The 21,187-nt window shown below is 36.4% G+C and overlaps 1 long non-coding RNA gene across 1 annotated transcript in view; it reads left to right on the plus strand.

The window, feature by feature from the left end:
* LOC140849417 (uncharacterized) overlaps positions 1-21,187 on the plus strand; it is a 74,451-nt gene that overhangs the window by 14,983 nt on the left and 38,281 nt on the right. Inside the window, exon 2 of the long non-coding RNA XR_012131170.1 lies at positions 10,179-10,249. This is a non-coding gene — a long non-coding RNA (uncharacterized lncRNA). The remainder of the gene's footprint in view (positions 1-10,178; positions 10,250-21,187) is intronic.

Genomic DNA, 21,187 nt, shown 5'->3' on the forward strand with positions numbered 1-21,187 from the left:
TGCATGTTATCTGTGGATAGCTTATATTGGCCACTAGAATAAAGAAGTCAAAGGAATTTGTTTTCAGATATTTTGTTATATAAACTATATGTCATGCCACTTGCAGTTGTTATCCAAATTGACTATTTAAATCCAGTTAGCATTCTGTGGCAACTATTGCTGCTTTTCTGTCTTAGAAAGACAAAAATGCTTCAGGGCTAAGGACCTTGATTCTGAGTCAATTCTGAATTTGAATTTAGGTTCTGATGCTATGTTGTATAGTGTACAATTCAAACCATATTAAAAAAATGAGGCCATGTTATATTTTATTGTCCTTGGTATTTAATTATGTAAGTCAATCAATCATAGGTCAAAGACTTATTCAAGTAAAAGTCTAATTTTAGATGGGGGAGGAGAGCAGGATGGAAATAAGACAGATGCCACCAACCTTACTGTAAGCACAGGCCAAATATAATTCATGGGGATATATAAGGAAAGTAACAGCACTTTTAAGCCCACAGCACAGAGTGTTCGAGAGGCAATGAAAGGAAGTTAGGACTTGTTTGCACAATATCAACATTCGGTATTTTCTGATTCAAGATTTCATTATCATTCAAGAAGTTTTTTCCTACATGTGGTCAATTCAACTACTTCCCTTCCTCTAAGAACTGGAGGAACATGTTTAAGTGGCTAAATAGAAATACAATGGATGTTCTTAAATACATTTTTATCTTCTGAGAATATCATATTTCATGATTTTATAAGCATAGTGGAACAGAAGAATATGGATTTAGAGTTTCAATTTCCTCTGACAGTCCAGCTAGTTAGAAAAGCCCAATCTACTAAAAGTGCTAGAGCAGAACTTTCTTCATACTGTAAGCCTGGATTCCAAATAGCAGGTGTCAGTATTTTTTCACTTGTGATTTGTATGATCAAAGACACTCACAGGTGTGAGTTTTGCACATGTGAATGCTCATATTGGTAATGCTGAATTCGCAAGGAATGTACCTTGGCCACATCTCTCTTCTTCACTCCAAAAAGCCTAAGCAGATTAAACATGAATGAGAGAACATTTAATATATTTGTGACTTTAAAGCAACTCAAATTTTTAAATAAAGGCAAATCAGTTTCAAACTTTGGTACTTTTATACCAGAAAACAATTACTTGCATATTCCTTACGCAGTGCTGTAAATAGACTGCTAGGTAAATCTGAACTATCTGTGATATTTGTACACAAATGTTGCAGCTACATAGGCAAATGGGAAAAAAATCACTACAAATGTTGAAATATTGTCTTAAACAATGGGAATGTATTGTCTTGCTTAATTTTATAGACAACTGCTAAGCAGGTGAATGCAAAACTACTCTGATTGAGAGAGGGTGGCCACCATGAAACTATGTCCTTAATTTCTCCTTAGAACCTTCATGTCCCCTGACAAATTCCATGGGCTACCTCGATGCTGCAGAATACAAGCTGAAAACTACTGTCCTAGTGGAAAGAGGGGCAGGATTTCTAAATATAGACATGCCTGGGTTGAAGTCCATGCTCAAGCACATTCTCATTTAAATTTATGAGCTTCTATATTTTTATCTGCATAGTGGGGAATACAATACCATCTTGCTAGTCGATAGAAGCATTCAAAATGATCATTATGTGGTACAGCATTGTTTTGAGATACTTGTTTCTTTTCCTCCTCATGTTGTTCCCTTCTCTGCTTTCATGCAGCCTCCTCTTTCTTTTTAAGTCTTTGATTCTGTAATATTTACAGGGTAGAAAGCAGAAGCTATTTGAAGTCAATGTTACTTCTGCTCTTTGGCAAAAAATCTAAGCCCTCTGAAGATGAAATAAGTCTTGTACCTTGGATGTAGGAAAGGGAACAGTTTCCTACCTCTAGGATAGGAATGTGGACCAGAGAACTATGGAAGGAGACCATGGGATAGATATAACAGTACCCATTCTTCACCCAGATCTAAGGATCTGTGCCTTTTCAAGGATTATGATTGTTGAAGTTGACAGAACCTGGAAGAACCATGAGCTATGGGACAAGGTTGTCATAACAGAAGCAAGGATGGTCAAAAGTTCTTTGAGCACAAAGATCCCTCAGATCACGTGGATATGCATAGGAACCTGATATCCTGGCCAACCTTGCGGTGTAAGGGAATTCCAGTTATAACTCTCATTGAGATTTTAGTCAGCTACACTTGATAGATTCAGATTACATTTAAATTGAATAAGAGAAAATAAGGAAATGTGGTATTTCTGATTCACCTGCATTTATAAACTGAACTTTGTTCCATTATATACTTAAAACTCCTAGCCCAATATCAGATTCACAGGTGGTATTAAAAAGGCTCATCAATCTAATCCAGGCTACAAAAAGACAAAAGTGATTTGTTATATCTAGGGCAAAACTGTGTTCAATATTACAGTGAAATTAATAAAGTGGTAATAAAAACATGCTTACTCACCTGCCATCATGGCAGACATTTATATAAAATAGAAAGCCTTGTACACTTGCACCCTTTAATCCTTTTTCATTCATAGATACATAGTGGATATTCAGTTGTTTTTCTTTCATGTATTAAAAAAATTATTATTAATCATGTACATTGTGCCAAGCGCTATTCCAGGGATTATAGCCCCAGCACCGTAAAGACAGGAAACGTTGTCTTCATGGATCCCTACATTTCACTGGAGGAATGAATTAGTGAGGAACTTATGTTCAGCTGCTAGTAGCAGAGACTTGACTAAATTCACAAGGACTTGTTAATTCATGTAAAGCAATCAGGATTTAGGTAGACCAGAGCTCAATTTTATGCTTCATTTATGCCACCTGCTTTCCACAGTAGCATATGGCTCCCATCTTCAAAGTCGCCTTACAGTCTCTGCAGCTGTTGGCACTCCAGCTGCAGTGTCCCTATTCCAGGGTTGGAAAAAAGGGTAGAAGGACAATCAGGACTCACTTCTGTGAAGAGCCAGTTCTCTATTTTTTTGTGTGTGATGAAAGCATGGTTAATAAACAATTTTATATTGGTTTCAAAGATACAACATGGTTGAACAGTTACCCATATTATTAAATCCTCACCCTCATTAGTGCAGTTGCTATGTAAACATAGGAAGATGTTACAGAAGCATTGCTATATTCTCCATGCTGTATTGCTATCCTTGCGACCAGCTTATATTATGATTAAGAATTTTTGTGCCCCTTTATCCCCCACATTCCCCACACACCCAAACTCCATGTCACTTCTCAGTGTCAATTAGTCTGAGCCACTTTTTAAGCAGCTTTCTTAGGGATCCAGCACCAAATTTTTGCTTACTTTTCATTAACCAGGAATTGATCATGGCCATAATTAGCTGCAAAATGTGCTTGGAAATGGACTTGTTTTTTAGAGCTACTGCTGTGCTAATTAGATACTATGCCTGAAGAGAAGGAAAGACTATCTACTAGTTGGCAGCTAGTAGTCCTTGACATTGTAAGACAGATATTTAGCCACAGTGGATATGAAATACAAGTCAAATAACAAATAGTGTTAAAAAAAATGAAGCCAAAGGATAGGAAGTAGCTGGGTTGCCTTTTTTAGATGGGCTTATTAAGGAAGACTTCTCTGAGGTGGTGACATTTGATCAATCATTTGATCACTAAAGGAAGTACCGGTATCAACCATGCAATTTTTTGCAGATAGGATACTCCTATTAGGGGAATAGATAGATACAAAGTTCTTCTGGCAGGAGATGTGTAGCTAGAACAGGGGTGTATTATATACAAGATTGTGTGTGTGTGTGTGTGTGTGTGTATGCGTGTGTATGTGTTGTGTTTGGGTAAGGATGGGGGTAGCAAGGAAGGGGATGAAAGAGAAGAAGCATAAGCATTTCACATTTTTTCACTTTACCCTCAAAGTAATAGTAAGAGTTAAACACTCGAGCGATTTTCATTCATCAGGCAGTATATGATTTTTAATGAATTATTTTATTTATTCTTTATAAGTTCTCTAAATTGGGTACTATTGTTACCAGGATTTTACAGATGAGAAAACTGAGGCACATAGGTTAACTAATTGTCTAATCAATTCAGTACAGGGCCTAGTAGGGCTATACACCCAAGCAACCCCATCCCAAAGCTCAATACTAATACCATGCACACTCCCTCCCTGGCATGCTATGGACATGTTTCACTCTGAGCACATCTGTTAGGTCACTCCTCACTTAGTTCAGGTCTGGCTTGGGGTCTTATGGACCTTGACTATCCTATATTTATATTTTTATCTATGGATCAGATTTGTGGGTGAATTTCTTTCAAGGAACTCATGACACCATTCATAGACATCAACATGAAGAGAGAGCACTTTGTATCCCTTCAGGTTATGAAACATGAGAGGTACTTGGGAAGCCTTTGGGGTCAAGGGAATCTGGAACAAATGCGAACTGTTGGCCAAAGAATCAGTCTGCCCCTTCCTGTTAAGATCTCTAGTACAGCTTGTTTACATAATCATAAGCATTCCAAATATTAACAATTTTCAAGCATCTGTCTAGGTGAAACAGATTGAATTATTAGAGTCTTGGTCTAATACTTGGTGGCTTTCTATCTTAAGGCAACTGTTATAGATTGAATTTTGTCCCCTAAGAGTGGGACACTGACTGTGACTTTTGGAAATAGGGTCTTTACAGAGTTAAACAAGTTAAAGTGAAGTTATTACTGTGAGTGTTCATCTAATGGGACAGGTGTCTTTATAAAAAGATGAAATTTGGACACAGAGATAGACATGCAAAGAAGGAAAACGAGGTGGAGACACAAGGAGAAGATGGCCATGTTACAGGAGTGATGCGTATACAAGCCAAGTTATGTCAAGAGTTGATGGTAAACACCAGAAGCTGGCAGAGGCAAGGGGCCATTCTCCTCCCCTAGAGCCATCAGGGAGAGTGTGCCCTTGTGGACATTCTGATTTCAGACTTCTAACATCCAGAATTAGGAGACATTGTTTTAAGCCACCTAGGTTGTGGTGCTTTGTTATGTCAGCTATAGGGAAACAGCATAGCAAGTTACTTAACTCCCATTTGCCTCAGTTTCTTTACCTGAAGATTGGAGATTATGAATTTACTTGGACTGCCTGGCTAGTAGTAATTGTTCAATAGTTGTTAACACTTAAAATTATTTGGAGGGTGAAGAGAAGAAATGGGAGGTATATAATGACCCCTTCCTCCCTTGCTAGCCACTGCCTTCCTATAGGGTTAGCGTATCTGTCTGGGGAAAGCACAGCTTGTCTGGTCCAGGTTCTGTCTGGTCATCTCTGTTAATCATAGACTTTATTAACTTTGCCTTTAATACCCTGTTCCACCTGCTGTTGGGTGACCTTCTGAAGAGCAGGAAAAGTTACTATCTTTAATATTTACTCTTTGCCATTCATGAGAAAAATATAAAGGTGAGTATAGAAATATCCTGGATTGAGAGTATGGAGATCTGGGTTTTATTCTTGAGTCTGCATTTTCAACTCCATGACCTCAGGAAAGCCCTTCAGCTCCTCCCAGCTTACCTGCCTGTACATTAAGAAACTTACACTGTCCCATCTCTGAGGCCTCTTTCATCCTGGAAACTGCCTGATTGAACTGCCTGAAAACTGACTCTAACATGCCTAATTTAAAATTATGTGATATTCTGGTTTAGTGATTACAATTATTAACCTTAAAGTAAGGTAAACATTCATAAATTGTGGGAAAAGTAACATTTTCTTCGGTATTTCGTGTTCACACCTCTACATGAGCACCTTGCGATTCAGTTCCTGGTCTGGGATCTGGCATCTCCTCCTGACCATTTATGAGGCTCCCAGCTGCTGCCATCTTACATTCATTCCCTATCAGAACATCTAATAAGGATAAAATTGTTTGGAGCAGGAATAAAGGCTGGAACTCCAGTGATTGCTCTTTCATTTTGTAAAAGAGGAGTATATGTCTTCAGAACTGGGTCCAGATTTCTCATCTTCTGACTTCCTGCCCTGAGCATTTCAATTCCATGTGCTGTTTCTCTCATGCAGGATTTTCTAATGAGTAATTTATCTCATCCAATTAGACATTTACTGCCTTCCAAGGTTTCCAAGATGAAGCGAGCTAGAGATAGAGCTAAGTTGCTGATGCTTCTGTTCGAATGTGTAGAACTGGAAAAGGTTATTTGTTCTCTGCAGCCTCATTCTTTCCTAAGCTAATGTTAGGCCTTTTGATGAGATGCTTCAAATTTATTATATTTCCCAGAGGAGTAAAGAGAAGGATGGTAATTTAAAAAGAAATATGGAGCATATTAGCATATACATAATCTGTTCATGGCCCTCCTCAGATGAAACTAATCTTAGTATTAGATTATAGAGATTTATAATTCCAGATTATAAAGTTGAAGGTCTTGATTTAGCATGGCACATATGCAATCAATGAATTGAATCCTACATTTTCAGTCTCATTTTTCCATTATTTCCTTGACCTACTTAAATTCCAGAATGTGTTGTTCCATTGCATTTCCCCATGTCTTGGGCATACTGTCCCTCTGCCTGGCATTTCATTTCCTGTTTTGTCTGTCTAGTTAATTTCTACTCATTCTTAAAGACCCAAGTAAAAAATGAACATATCAAGTCTTTTCCGTTTAACCCAAAGACAGTTCACCGCGGTTTCTGTAGCCTGAGGGTACCAACACTTTTCTCTATTATTCATCTACCAAACTATATTAAAATATCTTTTATATCTGTTTCTATCCTCCTTAACTACAAAGTATTGAAGGTCAGGTTCATGTCTTATTTAGCTTTGTGATTCCCAAGTGTTTAGCCCAACATGTGGAACAGGGTAGGTTTTCCTCAAATATATATGGAATGAATGAAGTACAGAGACAGCTCCAGATATGCCAAAGGCGATCACAGTCAAGGGAAAACACAATGACCACTCTCTTGTCTTCAAATCTAAAGAAAAGTCTTTTTACCTCTGTGCTCCCCCAACACTTGTTCTAGCAACATTTTACAGAGCACAGACTGTTCTTAGAACTTCTTTTGGGGATAAGTCAACATCAGTTTGGATGTGGCATCAGTTCCTCACTGAACTGCAACTAGACACTTCTTTTGGGAGGCTTGACTTCTATTCACTGAAGTTAAAGCTGAAAACAGTTAACATATGGGCATCAATACTATTGATTGGACATTGTACTCAGATTATGATGTTTGAGACAAATGAATTGTCTGCATTGCATATAATGGTTTAACAATGTTACAAGTTAGCTGGGTAACTGTTTTTGGATTAGATGACTCGAGTTCATTGGCAAGTAAAACCGAGCTGTATTCAGAATGGAGCTGGTTTTGGAAGGCATTTGCTGCCAAAGACTCCTCTACAGCTCAGTGCTTTCTGACACGTGATGGTTATACCAGAATTATTACAGTGGTAAAATGATGAAATCTGTGCCAAAACATTTTTAGGGGGGATACACTAGAGAGAGAGCATAGGAGACGGGATGCTTCAAGGGAAGTTGGGGTTTATTATGCATGATTTCCTGTTAGGAATGCAGAAGGAATGGGAGAGGAACCATTCACAGACAAGGACGAACATTCAAAAACAGGAGTTTACTCCCAGCCACGGAACTCCGCCAAGGCCCAAGGCAAGTTCACATAAATTGTATTTAAATAGAAATGAATTGAGAATCCTGGATATGATGGCTTCAGGGATTGTATAACCACAAAATAACAGTTTAAAACCAAATGAATTTATCTCAATATATGTTGGCTACAATGAACTGAATGTATTCATTCTCTCAAATGACAAGAATAATTTGTTGAGTATTCTACCTTGTGTTTGGCATTAGAAATGCGTAGATGAAGAAAGAAAGAGACTCAAGTTTCTTCTAAATTATCTTGGAAAACAGTTGTAGTCATAAAAACACAGGATAAGATGTATTATTAAGAGATAAGAATAGAAGATTATTGGAGAATAGATGGAGGGTGTGACTATTCTCTGGAGGCTTAAGGAAGGGTCAGAGGAAGTGATACATGTGATGCGCTTTAAAGGATAAATAAGAAAATACAATGACATTACCAGGCAGAGGAAAGAGTGTAAATAAAGATGTGGGGACTGGAGAGTGTGTGTGCCTCACCCCTTCTGAAGACCATCACCATTTATGTTCATGGAGGTTATGATTCAGTGCATCGAGTTGAAAGTGGTTTAAAATCCTTCTCCTGTTACCAGGACGTTCAGAACTCTGCTCCTTTGAGAGGCCATAGCTACCGTGATAGAGAACCCCAACTCATGGTAGCTGCTGAGCATTCAAGTTAGAGAGATAATATCAGGCTGTCATTCTTGGGATAAACTGAGGAAACAAGAAATCTATTAGTTAAAAGTAGAATGATAATACAACCATTTCCAAACCAAGACAATTTTGAGAGTAAAAGGGGGAGTTCTTAATAATAAAGGGGGAGTTATTAATAATTGCACCAGAACCATGGATATAAACTAGGACAGGCTCAGACAAATGAGGTGTTAGGTCACTCTAGTAACAAAGAAAGAAGCAAAATTTCGATAGTATTGACTGGACGTTATACTCAGATTATGATGTTAGAGGAAGTCAGACCAACTTGAATGCTAGGAAGGCCCTCTCAACTTGGGGATAAGTCAACATCAGTTTGGATGCGGCATCAGTTCCTCACTGAACTGCAACTAGACACTGAAATCAGAATTATGATGTTTGTGCTTTGCAGTTCTTCTCAAATAAACGTGTAGGAAACAATAACATTTTGCTTCATTTAATGAGTGGAATCTTTTTATTGATGAATCATTATATTATCTTCATAAGATGCTAAGGTAAGGGACTCAGGTAGCAAAACATTTCAACATAGCTGAGTAGAAGGATCACTTAGTGATGCTCACAACTGGGATACTAGGATGCCATGTACACTCATTCATTTCTCTCTCCTTGAGACTCTCAGGGCTGTGGACAAGCATAAGAGGCATGCATACCTGAGAAGCACATGAAATCTTGGAGGTTATAAAAGTCTGTAACAAGTCTTTTTCCTTAAGGGTGACTACCAAAAAATGTACTAATGAGAGCAATAATGTTTGCTAAACTTCCCCATTACCTGGGAACTCTACTCATTCCCAGCTGACTAACAATAATGGAATTTTGTCAGAATATGGAGCTAAAGAATCTCCTATACATTGCTGGTAGATGTGTATATTTTACAACCAGTTTCTAAATCTGTTTGACATTATTTTCTAAGGCTGAGTATAATCATACTCTATGCTCAGTGAAGTATGCGCATGTATAGGCATATTTAATTACCTGTATGTGGATATGGAGATGATAGATAGATGACAGACAATATCCAACAAACATATAAGCTTACTTGAAGACGTGAATGGGAAAGTTCACCGCAGTTTTATCTGTAATAGCACTGAATTGGAAACAACCTGAATGAATGTGAATCTAGACATTCAGTAAAATACTATATGGTGTTGATATTGAACAAAATCTTGCTACATGCCATAACAGAGAAGAATCCCCAAAGAAATGCATACTGTATAATTCCAGTTATCCAAAGTTTAAAATTGGCAAGAAAGAACTGATATGATAGAAGTCATATGGTTTCTGGAGTTCTGTTTCTTGATCTAGATGGCGTTCTTATTTTCATCAACGTTGCAAAAACCTGTACCTTTAGAATCTTCACACTCTTCTGTGTTATGCTACATTTCAAGAAAGATTTACTTAAAATTTTAAAAGGAGAAAAATGAATATCAAGTATTGCAAATTTCCATTTTTATAAAAATACTTTCTGTCTATATACTTATATGGAATGACATACATCAATTTTTTTTTTATTTCCAGGTGCTGGGAGTTTGAGTGAATTTTTTTTTTTTTGGCTTTTTATTTTATACCTTTCTGCAGTGCCTACAGTTTTCAAAACAAACATAAATCACTTTTACTAAAATAGTTTCTTTATTTACAAAAAAGATCAGTAAGAACAGTGTTCTACGTATATGCTGTAGATGAAGACCTGGGATTCAGGAAGCCACCAAGAGGCCAGCATTCCTAACCCCTTCACTTCTCTGGATCTGATTTCCATCATCTGTAACACAGGGAATGGGACCAGAATGCCATTTGTCAGGATAAATTGCTATCTAATTTTACATCTGCATGTCATTGGTTGGGCTCAGTGAAGTTGTTTTTTCTTTTTTCTTTTGTAGGTTTGCAGGGGAACCTTTTTACTTCTTACATCAAAGCTGAACATTACCTCACCTCACCTCTCAGCTCTCAGGTATGATGGTAGATTATTTTCCCAAAGGAAAGACATGTATTTTGAAAATATCATATATACTCTTAAACTTTATTCTGAAAGAACTATTTCTGGTCAATTTTCATAACAGCAAACATTACCAAACAGCATGTGTTAAACAAAAAGCTGATAATCAGAGTAAAACAAAACAAAACAAAACAATATACCTGTGAAAAATGATAAAAAGCTATGAAAAAATAACATTGGAGAGACATGATGTCTTCTGTGAAAATTTTTATCTACTTTTGGCCAAAGTAAAATTGCTCTGAGCTTCTTAGGAATGCTCCTTTCTTGCTGTCCTATCACTGATCCCATAGTCTTTCAACAAGTCCAGCCCCTCCCAACTGTGATGAAATGCCTAAAGTCCTCAAACCATAAACAGTTTACTAGGGACTGTTTTAAAATGGGTTTATCAATGTATATGTTTTACTTTGGAGTCAGTAAGCTCGTACTATTTCAGATCATCATGTGCACCTTTTCCCTATGGACTAAGAAAACACTATTTTAGCTAATGTAAAAAATACATATTAGGCTTAGAGATGAAATTTGTTCATAACCTTGTATGGAAGGAAGGCTAGACCAAAGAATCAGAGGACTTGGGTTCTAATTTATACAACCTCTAACTATGTGTATGGCACTGGACAAGCCTTATTGCAGCAGGCTTAAGAGAGAATGGCACAACCAGTGTAGACCATTTTTTCCAATGAGTTTTTGTGTAAAGGACATGATTCAATGGTTTTATGGCTGGGAAGGTGCATGGGATCAAGTAGGCTTATAGTTTTAAAGAGGGGAATTAAAAAAAATTTACCATATTGATGGAAACGATCCACTAAAAGGTGAGTGGAAGCAGTGGTGAGGCTGAAGGAGAGAAATGGTGGTGCAAGCATGAGAAGGGATAATTGAAGAACAAAGTCCTTGAACAAGTGAGGAAGCTGTCCTAATGGAGCCAGATTTGAAATGATTCCTTTTAAAAATACCACCTTAAAGAGGAATGCCTGAAATGCTCTGGTAGGCAGAGAACCCAGTCTAAACACGATTGACTTCAAGAAAGGGAACATGAAGGGCGCTGTGAAAAAGTAAAGTTGTAAGTGTCCACTATGGACACACAAGCAATTCTAGAAATGTAATATTTAATGTGCAGTTGCATGTTTTTTTCTTTCAGTTGCATGTTTTTAAAAACCTATTCTGCCTTATTATTTTTACTTTCCAACTCTTTTGTGTTTTGACTAATTGGTGGTCATTAAATGTAGCCAATAGTTAACAGGTGATAAAATGGAAAGACAGGGTTTTTCATAGAGCTCCTTTCTTTCCAAAGAGGAAAGAGGTATAACCTGGGTTTTGCAGGCAGCTTTTACATTGTCACCCTCATATAAAATCACTGCTGAGGATATCAAGTGAAGTGACATTGGGGAAATTAACTTTAAAACACACATTTCATTGGGAAATGATTTTTGGATCAGAGACAATGTTTTGTAAGAAATGATAACAGAATGCATTTTGTTGTCCATAAACTGAAGCATTGGTAGAAGCTCAATGGTCAAAGAGGGTACAGTAAAACCCTGAGTCATTGATATATGTATAATCAGTAATAATGTAATTACATATACACATACCCTTAATTGTATATATACTACATGTGTACATATTATATAATATAGATCATCTAGAATCAAAGTATATAGTTATGTCAGTGAGAACAAACTATTGTCTGTTTTGTATCAGAAGACCAGTAGAGATAGTCACTTATGAGCAGATGACTCACCCACATGATCGTGTCATGTGTGAAATCTTGAGTTAGCCAGGACATCTGTGCTGATAGTAGCCACTATGGCCATGTTGCAGGGGATTCTCTACTTTCAGATCTATTCTAGGACCACTCTGATCATATGAGCAAATGGAGAAGGAAAGATGCTTATTTTCATAGGAGGGGTTCACCCTGACCCTGAGTATTAAAATCTTGATCATAAGATTTATGGTGAGCATTTCTGCTTTTAGGCCCAAGCAATCCTTTGGATTTGTTCAGTCACCGATCCTGGTATGCAAGCTTGCTAAGAAATTGATTCATGTCTTGCTATATAGCTAACTCTTCTCACTAGTGCTGGCATTGAAGTGTTTTGTTCAGAGAGGGCTCATAAGAGAGGACTTTTCCTTGCTTACCAAGCCTCAAGCTTCAGTTTTGTGTGTGCTGGCTACCTTATTCAACAGGCCTCTGGAACCATGCCCAGATGTCATCACAGGAGGCTGAGGAGCGCTGTGGGTGAGGGAGGTCAAGGTAGTTTTAAACATACTGGTCTCACACCCACACACTCAGTCATTCAAGCTATTCTATAGAAGCCTGAGCTCGTCCAGCTCGGACATACCCAACTTTGTGAAAATAAGGGTTTATAAAATTCTCTGGATACATTTATTATTTCAGATAATACTTGAAGTATCTACTATTACATTCCCCCCCTTTTTTCCCATTGTTTCTCTTAGAGTCAGAGATACCCCTACAACAGTGTTCTTAAATGGTGTTCCCATCCCACATAGAAAAGAAGGGGGTTCTTGGCTCCAAACAGTAAGAGGACGCTGGGGAAACAAAGACAAACAAAGGTTCTCTAGTGAGGTCCTTCCCAGAGCCTCTCCATACTGATGGGCTCCGAGAGACAGACATGGCACGTCATAGCTCCCCAAATTAAATTAGAATGGGAAATGCCACCCTTTGAAGGAATGGACCAGGTCCTGTTTTCAAGTTTTGAACTCTCTGGAGCTATACTGCCTGGCGAAGTTAGTCACTTTTCTATGGAGCTTTTTCTGATGGGTACTAATTGCAACTCTCCTTTCCCAGCATTCCCAATCAGAATGTCTTTCTTTTCTTATTGAATTATTACTTGATTATTACTTATGTCTCATTTATCACTTAAACTCAACTTCACAGATAGGCACTTTCATGTCTGTCACCGCAAGTTGCAAGTTTATTTAATATGTTCGGACATGGCATCATTTATCTTTGATCCTTAGTTTGGAGTTTACAAACTGGTAGGCTGTGGGTCAAATCCAGTCTGTAGACAGGTTTTGTTAGCCTGAGGAGGATTATAAAAAGAATAAATCCTTTTGTAATTAGGTGAAAATACTAAAATTTCATGATGTTTAGCTTTGCTTGAAATACCAGAAGACCTGGATATTATGGGCTGGCATTCCAGCACGGACAAAATTGGCAGGAGCTGAATACTGAGTGCCCTCCTTTCATGGGCAGGTGCTGTCTTGTACATACAACCTTGTACAGTTTTGTATTGGATCAGCTTCTTAACTTTGTTTCCTGCCCTCCCTCTGGATGTATTTGAGTGGGTAACCCTTGCTGTTGTTGCTATGCAAAAGAAATACAGTAGGTTTTCAATAAAAAAGGGTTGACTTGTTTAAAACAGAAGTGTATTTTACTTTAGGTTCTTGCAGAAGCAGATCTGCAGACAAGGATTCATTTTCAAATAGTTTCTCTGAAATGTGAACAGAATACTGTAAACAAGCAAGACAGTGAGTCAGGGATGAAAAGGTGTCTTTGGCTAGCTCCCACTGTAGGTCACGAGAGATCAGTCCTTCAGGGAAGTTCTGGAAACAATGGAAAATATACACCTTAAAATTACCCTAACTGAGGGATGGGAGAACTGGAATATTTATATACCGACTCCTGTCAGTGAGATCTCTCTACACATTCTTTCTGCAACACAGGCAGAGCAGCTCTCTGAGATTTTGGGAAAAGCCCTCCTTATAGAGATGCTAGTAACATTCGGAAATCAGAAGATGGAATGACAAGGCAAAACTCTAGGAATATCAACAGGGCACAGACAGTCATGCACAAAGGGAATGAAATGGTTGGAAGAAGAAAGAAGCTGAGCATCTCTGTCAGCTGCAGTTTAAGTTGATTTAAACTCATAAATGCAGTTAATACTCCCTCCTGCGCCTCACGCTTCCTGTCTTCCAGAATCCCCAACCATACAGTGCTGGGAAATCTTTTTCTCCTGTTCCATCTAAGAAGACTCCTAAGTATGGAAGCTGCTCCTTTTGTGTCTTTATTCTCCTTTCAGATTTCTGAAAGTTCATTTTAGCTCAATGCCCTGTGGATGACAATGCACATGGCCGAGTAGCCTGTAGGGGGACAGGGACCTTAAGTACCATTAGATATGAACCTGTCTAGATTTCACATGGGGATGTAAGACATTCCCGGTCCTTATTGATATAAATGCATTTGCAGTTTCATTCAATATTTTCAAATAAAAATTATTTGCTATTGAAAATTGTTCAAGGAAGTTGTGAGGAAAAGCCATTCAAGATCATCAAAATGTATCCACAGTTAAAGTGATTGCTTCTCACTCTTGATTGAAATGTACTTCTTTCATGAACAATAATGAGAACTTCAAAATAGATACTTCTTCCTTTAGAGAACGGAGAGAAATAATAAAATTGAGCTACCCCACAGATCCAGACAGAATGGAAAGGTTCATTTTCCATCCCTTTCAGGTTGGTTAACTTCTAGCAACTTTGACTCTTTGGGTACTTTTGTGGCTGCATAGCTATGAAGTCACTCTGGGATTGTGAGACTTATAAGTTTCTAAAAGCAAGAGTTTTGGGTTCAATTTTTTTTTTGAGAGGGCATCTCTCATATTTATTGATCAAATGGTTGTTAAGAACAATAAAATTCGTATAGGGGACTCAATGCACAATCATTAATCAACCCCAAGCCCAACTCTCAACAGTCTCCAATCTTCTGAAGCATAACAAACAAGTTCTTACATGGTGAACAAATTCTTACATAGTGAATAAGTTCTTACATGGTGAACAGTGCAAGGGCAGTCATCACAGAAACTTTCGGTTTGATCATGCATTATGAACTATAAACAATCAGGTCAAATATGAATATTTGTTTGATTTTTATGCTTGATTTATATGTGAATCCCATATTTCTCCCTTATTATTGTTATTATTATTATTATTATTATTATTATTATTATTATTTTTAATAAAATGCTGAAGTGGTAGGTGGGTGCAAGATGAAGGTAGAAAACATAGTTTAGTGCTTTAAGAGGGCAAATGTAGATGATCAGGTGTGTGCCTATAGACTAAGTATTAATCCAAGCTAGACAAGGACAACAAAACATCCACGGATGCAGAAGATTTCTCTCAAAACAGGGGAGGTGAGGTTCTGAGCCTCACCTCTGTTGATCCCCAATTTCTCACCTGATGGCCCCCCTGCGACTGTGCCTGTCTTAGGTTGTTCCTCCCTTGAGGAATCTTACCTGTCTCTGGCTAACCAGTCATCTTCCGGGGCTCAATTTTTTTGTTAAAATTGAAAAGAAGAGAAAAATATTTGCCTTTTTCTATTCTTTTCTTTTCTAAAGAGTATTGATTTCCCTTAGGGACAATCAGAGTATTTGTAGCCAAGCATGATCTGGAATTCTTGGAGTAGTGAAACTCAGAGGCAAACCGCACCTTTTCTTCTTGAATTACTGTTTATTTATTTGCATGCTATGCCTTACTAGAATTATTTGAAACTAACTTATAATTGCTATTAGAATACCAGCCTCATTGTTCACAATTATTTTCTTTTTGCTCATCTTTGGATGAATTGTCTTCTAATTTAGAGAAATCGGGGTAATTTAATGACATACTTAGCTTTCTTGGGAGCACAGTATTATTTTACTATCTATAACTGTTTATTTCTTTATTAGATTTAAAATATGCTTTACTAGTTTTTCATGTTCTAGTTTTATTTAAAGATTGCCGATTGAATTTAAAGTGTATTTCGGTAGGGGTAGAGAGATTGCCCAAACAATGCAGAACAAAAGTTGCCATCATTTTAAGTTTAATCACCATATAAAAAAAAGTCAAGACTTAAAATCTGATGAGTAGAATTTATCTTTAACATACATTTCAAATGTTGACAGTACAACACATCAAAACAAGTTTGATGATTGCGATATACATCCACTGTAAATTTTCTCAAATATTTAAGCAAATACTGGTATTGACATTCTTCAGCTTAGAAATGAGGATATGATCATATGAGTGAATGCTTTCTTCAAGTGCATGGTTTGTATGCACATTTCTACTAGATGGGCCTTAAGGAGTATCAAAGTCTGGAGTTGCTTATCAGTATTTAAAACATAAGCACTTAAAATTGACTTGAAAGTGGTATAAAGAGATGTTCTGCCTAAAGTTTATATTTTTCATGCATACCTATCAGCCTGTTCCAAAAAGGCAGAAATTGAAGAAGAAAAATTGTCTCGTACCCACATTTCCTTCCCAAACAAGGCAAACAAACCAATAACAGCTAACCATTCAATATGATTTGGCTACCTTAATAAAGATGGAAATTACAGGTATTGGTGGATTACAGCAAATTTGATATTGAATGTATCATTGTTTTTTTCAGGATGCTACATCTCCAGTTCATTTCCATTACTGTTTTATAACATTTTAGGGCTCTGAGTGTATACACAATATGTATCTGAATACCTTACTCTTTCATAATTGCATAATTCTAGAACAATAATGAATGTGGAAATAACTTATGTATATATATGATCCTCCCATATGCTTGTATTTTATTGAGTTTTCAAGAAAAAATCTCTTAAAAACTTAGATCACTGGCCTCTTGAAAGTATGCTATGGAAAATAATGGTACTAGGAAGTGCAGTGTATGTTTTGAAATTCTTAACTAATACTAAACTTTTTAGTAGAGAAGTTACTGTTAATCATTTGAAATTTTGAGGAATCTACAGTAGGATAATAATATTACTCAGTTCATTGTTAAAAGATGATAAAATAATGTCAAAGATATTGGGTAGCATTTATTTAATATTTTTCATACAGATGTTCATCTAGTGAATTATTCACCAAGTCATATAGTCTACTGATATTTCAAAATCTCAACCAATCACATATTTGTGAAATCATTTTAATGGATTTGGTTCCATTTTAATGGGTTCATTTTTCACACACGTGGTCTAGTGAATTGCTCACCAAATCATATTTTCTGTGGAATTTCAAAATCTCAACCAATCTCATCTTTCTGAATCCATTTTAATGGATTTCAGTTCTTTCCTAGAGTATTAGATTTAATGTCATTAGTTCCTATAGATATTAAGTCCCCTATAAATCAGTTTTTCTAAACCAGAGGCAGAAGGGAGAGGTCCTAAGTTCCCATTCTTTCCTAGATACTTGATTCCTCGCTTATCCCCTACCTGGGCTTAACTCCTCCCAATCGTTGCTAATAGTAACTGAAAAATAAGAGATTCGGATATTCTAGTTGCAGTCTCTTGTGTAATGGTAGCTTATCTAGAAAGCTAGAATGTGAGAATCCGTGTTTATGTCGTATTATTATCAGTAATTCTCAAGGAAACCTTAATTGCTTTAGATTTGCTCTGAATGTGGAGTCTGGGATATGTGCCAAAAGTTCTTTCTTTGAAAATAATAATAAAAATACATCCAGGTTTTGCAAACATGTCCTTTGTTTAATGGTTCACTGCATGCAATGCTAGGGAATTATATGTTTTGTTATCATCACTTTCATTATAAATTCTATCTGCAGGGGCCTTGGAAAAATTATTGAGGTGGCTAGTGATAATCCAATAAGAATTAAATGAAGCATTTTTAAAAATTACTTTATCAAATTTATATTTAAATTGTATTTATTTTTTTAGTCCTTGCTGCTGATAAATTACCTCATAGTGAATAACAAGTTAAACATGAGGATGAAGCTTTCAGCCTATTTCTTGTTTTATTTTCCCTTGATCAGATGATGTCTTTGTGTCATTTAATATTTAGCTCTATTTTTTTTCAAACAGAAGCTTCATCATAAAAATTTATTCTAAAAGCAATGAAAATATTTAAGTGGAGAGTTTTCAACAATATATAGCTGATAAATTGTACAAACTGATTTCAAAAGGGATAACATCATTGTTATATATCACTTTCCAGAGCAGAACTGATTGAAAACCTCTCTGTCAATTGGACTTTATAATATTAAAAGCTGGTTTTATTTCACTTTGGGGCTATTCTTTTGGGAAATGTGTTAAACCAAGTATAGAAACAGATCCGAATTGGGAAATCTTTTAGAACCACATCTTTAACGTAGAATGAATACATTTTTATACAAACTTCAATAAGGCATATTTCATATATGTATGTAATTTACCCTTTGTAAATATAAAATTTAATGATTTTAAAAATAAATTTACATTGTACAGTCATCACAGTAAATCAGTCTTATAGCATTTCCAGCACCCCCAAAAGATTGCTTGTGTTCACTAGCTCTAAGACTCTGTCCCATACACGTCCCACCTCTGACCATCTCAAGCAACTCTTAGTCTATTATCTGTCTCTATAGATTTGCCTTTTCTGGACATTTCACATAAAAACAGTAAGTTAATATATGTTCTCTGGTATCTGGCTTCCTGTACACAGCTTGTCTGCTGTGTGGCACATATCATTGCTTCCTTTTATTGTTGAATAGGATTCCACAGCATGAATATACCATTCTATCTGTTCATCAGTTGTGGGATATTTAGGTTATTTCTAGTATTTGTCTGGTACAAATAAGGCTTCTGGGACCAGCTGTGTTGAAGTCATTGTGTGACTGTATCTTTCCATTTTTCTTGGACTGATACCTAAGAATGAAATTCCTCAATCCTATAACAATGAATGTTTAACTTTTTAAGAAATTCTCAAACTGTTTTCGAGGGTGACACATCATTTTATATTGCCACTAACAACGTACAGGACTCTCATTTCTCACATTTATTATTGTATATCTATTTTATTTTATCATCCTTGTGGATGTGAAATGGTATCTAATTTCAGGTTTAATTTGCATTCCCTAATGACTAATGAAGTTGAACGTCTTTCCTTTTATTACTTAGCTACTTGTGTATCTTCTTTATTCAAATGTATAAGTATTTTGCCTACTTTTGTTGGGTTGTTTATTTTCTTATTATTAAGGTATAAACAGGTATAAGCATTCTTTATGTATTCGATATATGAACCTTTTATCAGATATATATTTTATAAAATATCTTCTAGTCTGTTGCTTATTTTTTCATTTTCTTAATAATGTCTTTTGAAGCACAGATGGATTGAATTTTGATAAGGCCAGATTTATTGCTATTTTTTACATTTTAGTTACTGTGGTTTTGGGATATCAAATAAATCTTTGCTTAACCCAAGGTCCTGAAATTTTCACCTGTATTAGATTTCTGTGACTGCTGTCATGAATTATCCCAAACTTAGGAGCTTAAAAAACCTCATGGTTATTATATTAAAGTTTTGTAGTTTAGAAAGTCTGAAATGGGTCTCCCTAAGCGAAAATCAAGGTACTGGCAGGGCCACATCCCTTTCTGTAAGTTCTGAAGGAGAGTTTATCGCTTTTCCCTTTTCAGCTTCTAAAAGTCATCTACAGGCCTTGGCTTGTTGGCCCTCTTCCTTCATCTTCAAAGCTACAGCAGTGAGTCAGGTTCTTACACGGCCTCACTCAGATCTAACTGAGCCTCCATAATCCTCCCTTTCCTACTTTTAAAGATCCTTGTGGGGGTCACAGTGGGCCTTCTCGGTTAGCCGAGGATATCTTTATTTGAAGCCCAGATGACTAGCAACTTCAGTTTCATCTGCAAGCTTGATTCCCCTTTGCCACATACCTAAGCATATTTGTAGGTTCTGGGCTTACGATTGTACACACTTGAGAGGCTGTAATATTCTGCTACCACACAGACTGTAGTTTTGGTGTCATAGTTAAGAAACTGTTGCCTAACAATTCTTTAAGATCCAGAAGATATCTTTGTATGTTATCTTCCAAAAGTTGTATGATTTTAGTTCTTATATTTAAGCCTATAATAAACTTTTAGTTAGTTTTTACATGTAGTATAACATTGACTAAGTTCATATTGTTGGATGTACAATTGTCCCTTCACGAGGTCCTAACAAAGTTATCCTTTTCTCTAATGAACTGCCTTGCATCTTTGTCAGAAATCAATTAGTTATAAATGTAAGGATTTATTTCTAGACTCTCAACCCTGTCCACTGACGTGCATGTTTCTCCCTGTGCCAGTGCCGCTCTGTCTCCATAGTGACAGCTTTACAGTAAGCTTGAAATTGGAAATTTTAAGTCTTCTGGTTTTGTTCTTGTTTTTCAATTTTATTTGGGATATTTTAGGTCTTTACAATCCCACATAAAATTTTGGGCCACTTTTCAATTTATGCAAAAACATAAAGCAAAAAAACATGCTCACATTTTGATAGAGTCTGTGTTGAATCTATTGATCAATTGAGAATAACTGCCACCTTAACAGTACTGAATCTCTGACTCTGTGAACATGGAATGCTTCTCCAATTATTTAGATATTTTATTTTCCTGAACCATATTTTGTCATTTGCAGTGTAAAGTTCTTACACTTTTGCTAAACTTATCTAAGTTCATTTTTTTGTTGCTATTATGAAAGGAATTGTAGAATCCAATATTTTTGATAAAATATTAATCTTCAGAACTTTCACAATATGAAGTTGTATTTAACTAAGTGGAGATGCCTAAACATAACAAATAGCCTGCAACTTCCTGTAGAAAAACCTTTCAAGTGGGTTGGATAGCTAATTACCTATACAACATGAAAATAATTAAAACTTTTGTAGCCCAAATTTTAAAAAGTAGTTTCTGCAAGGAGAAATGGTGAAACTGGAGAGAAGGGTTTTACATTTTTTAAAGATTGGGAAAGGGAAAGCACACTACATTGCCCTCTTGGAGATTCACTATGTACATTTGCATATTAAAGTCTCAGAAATCCACTTTGGTTTATTTCACCAAGTGTTTGTACAGCATTTATTAACATCTTTAGGACCCCGAATGCACTCTAGAACATAATTTAGGAAATTCTGGGTTAGCAGCTCATAGTTTACATC

Source organism: Manis javanica, chromosome 5 (assembly GCF_040802235.1).
Source record: "Manis javanica isolate MJ-LG chromosome 5, MJ_LKY, whole genome shotgun sequence".
Classification (NCBI taxonomy): Eukaryota; Metazoa; Chordata; class Mammalia; order Pholidota; family Manidae; genus Manis; species Manis javanica.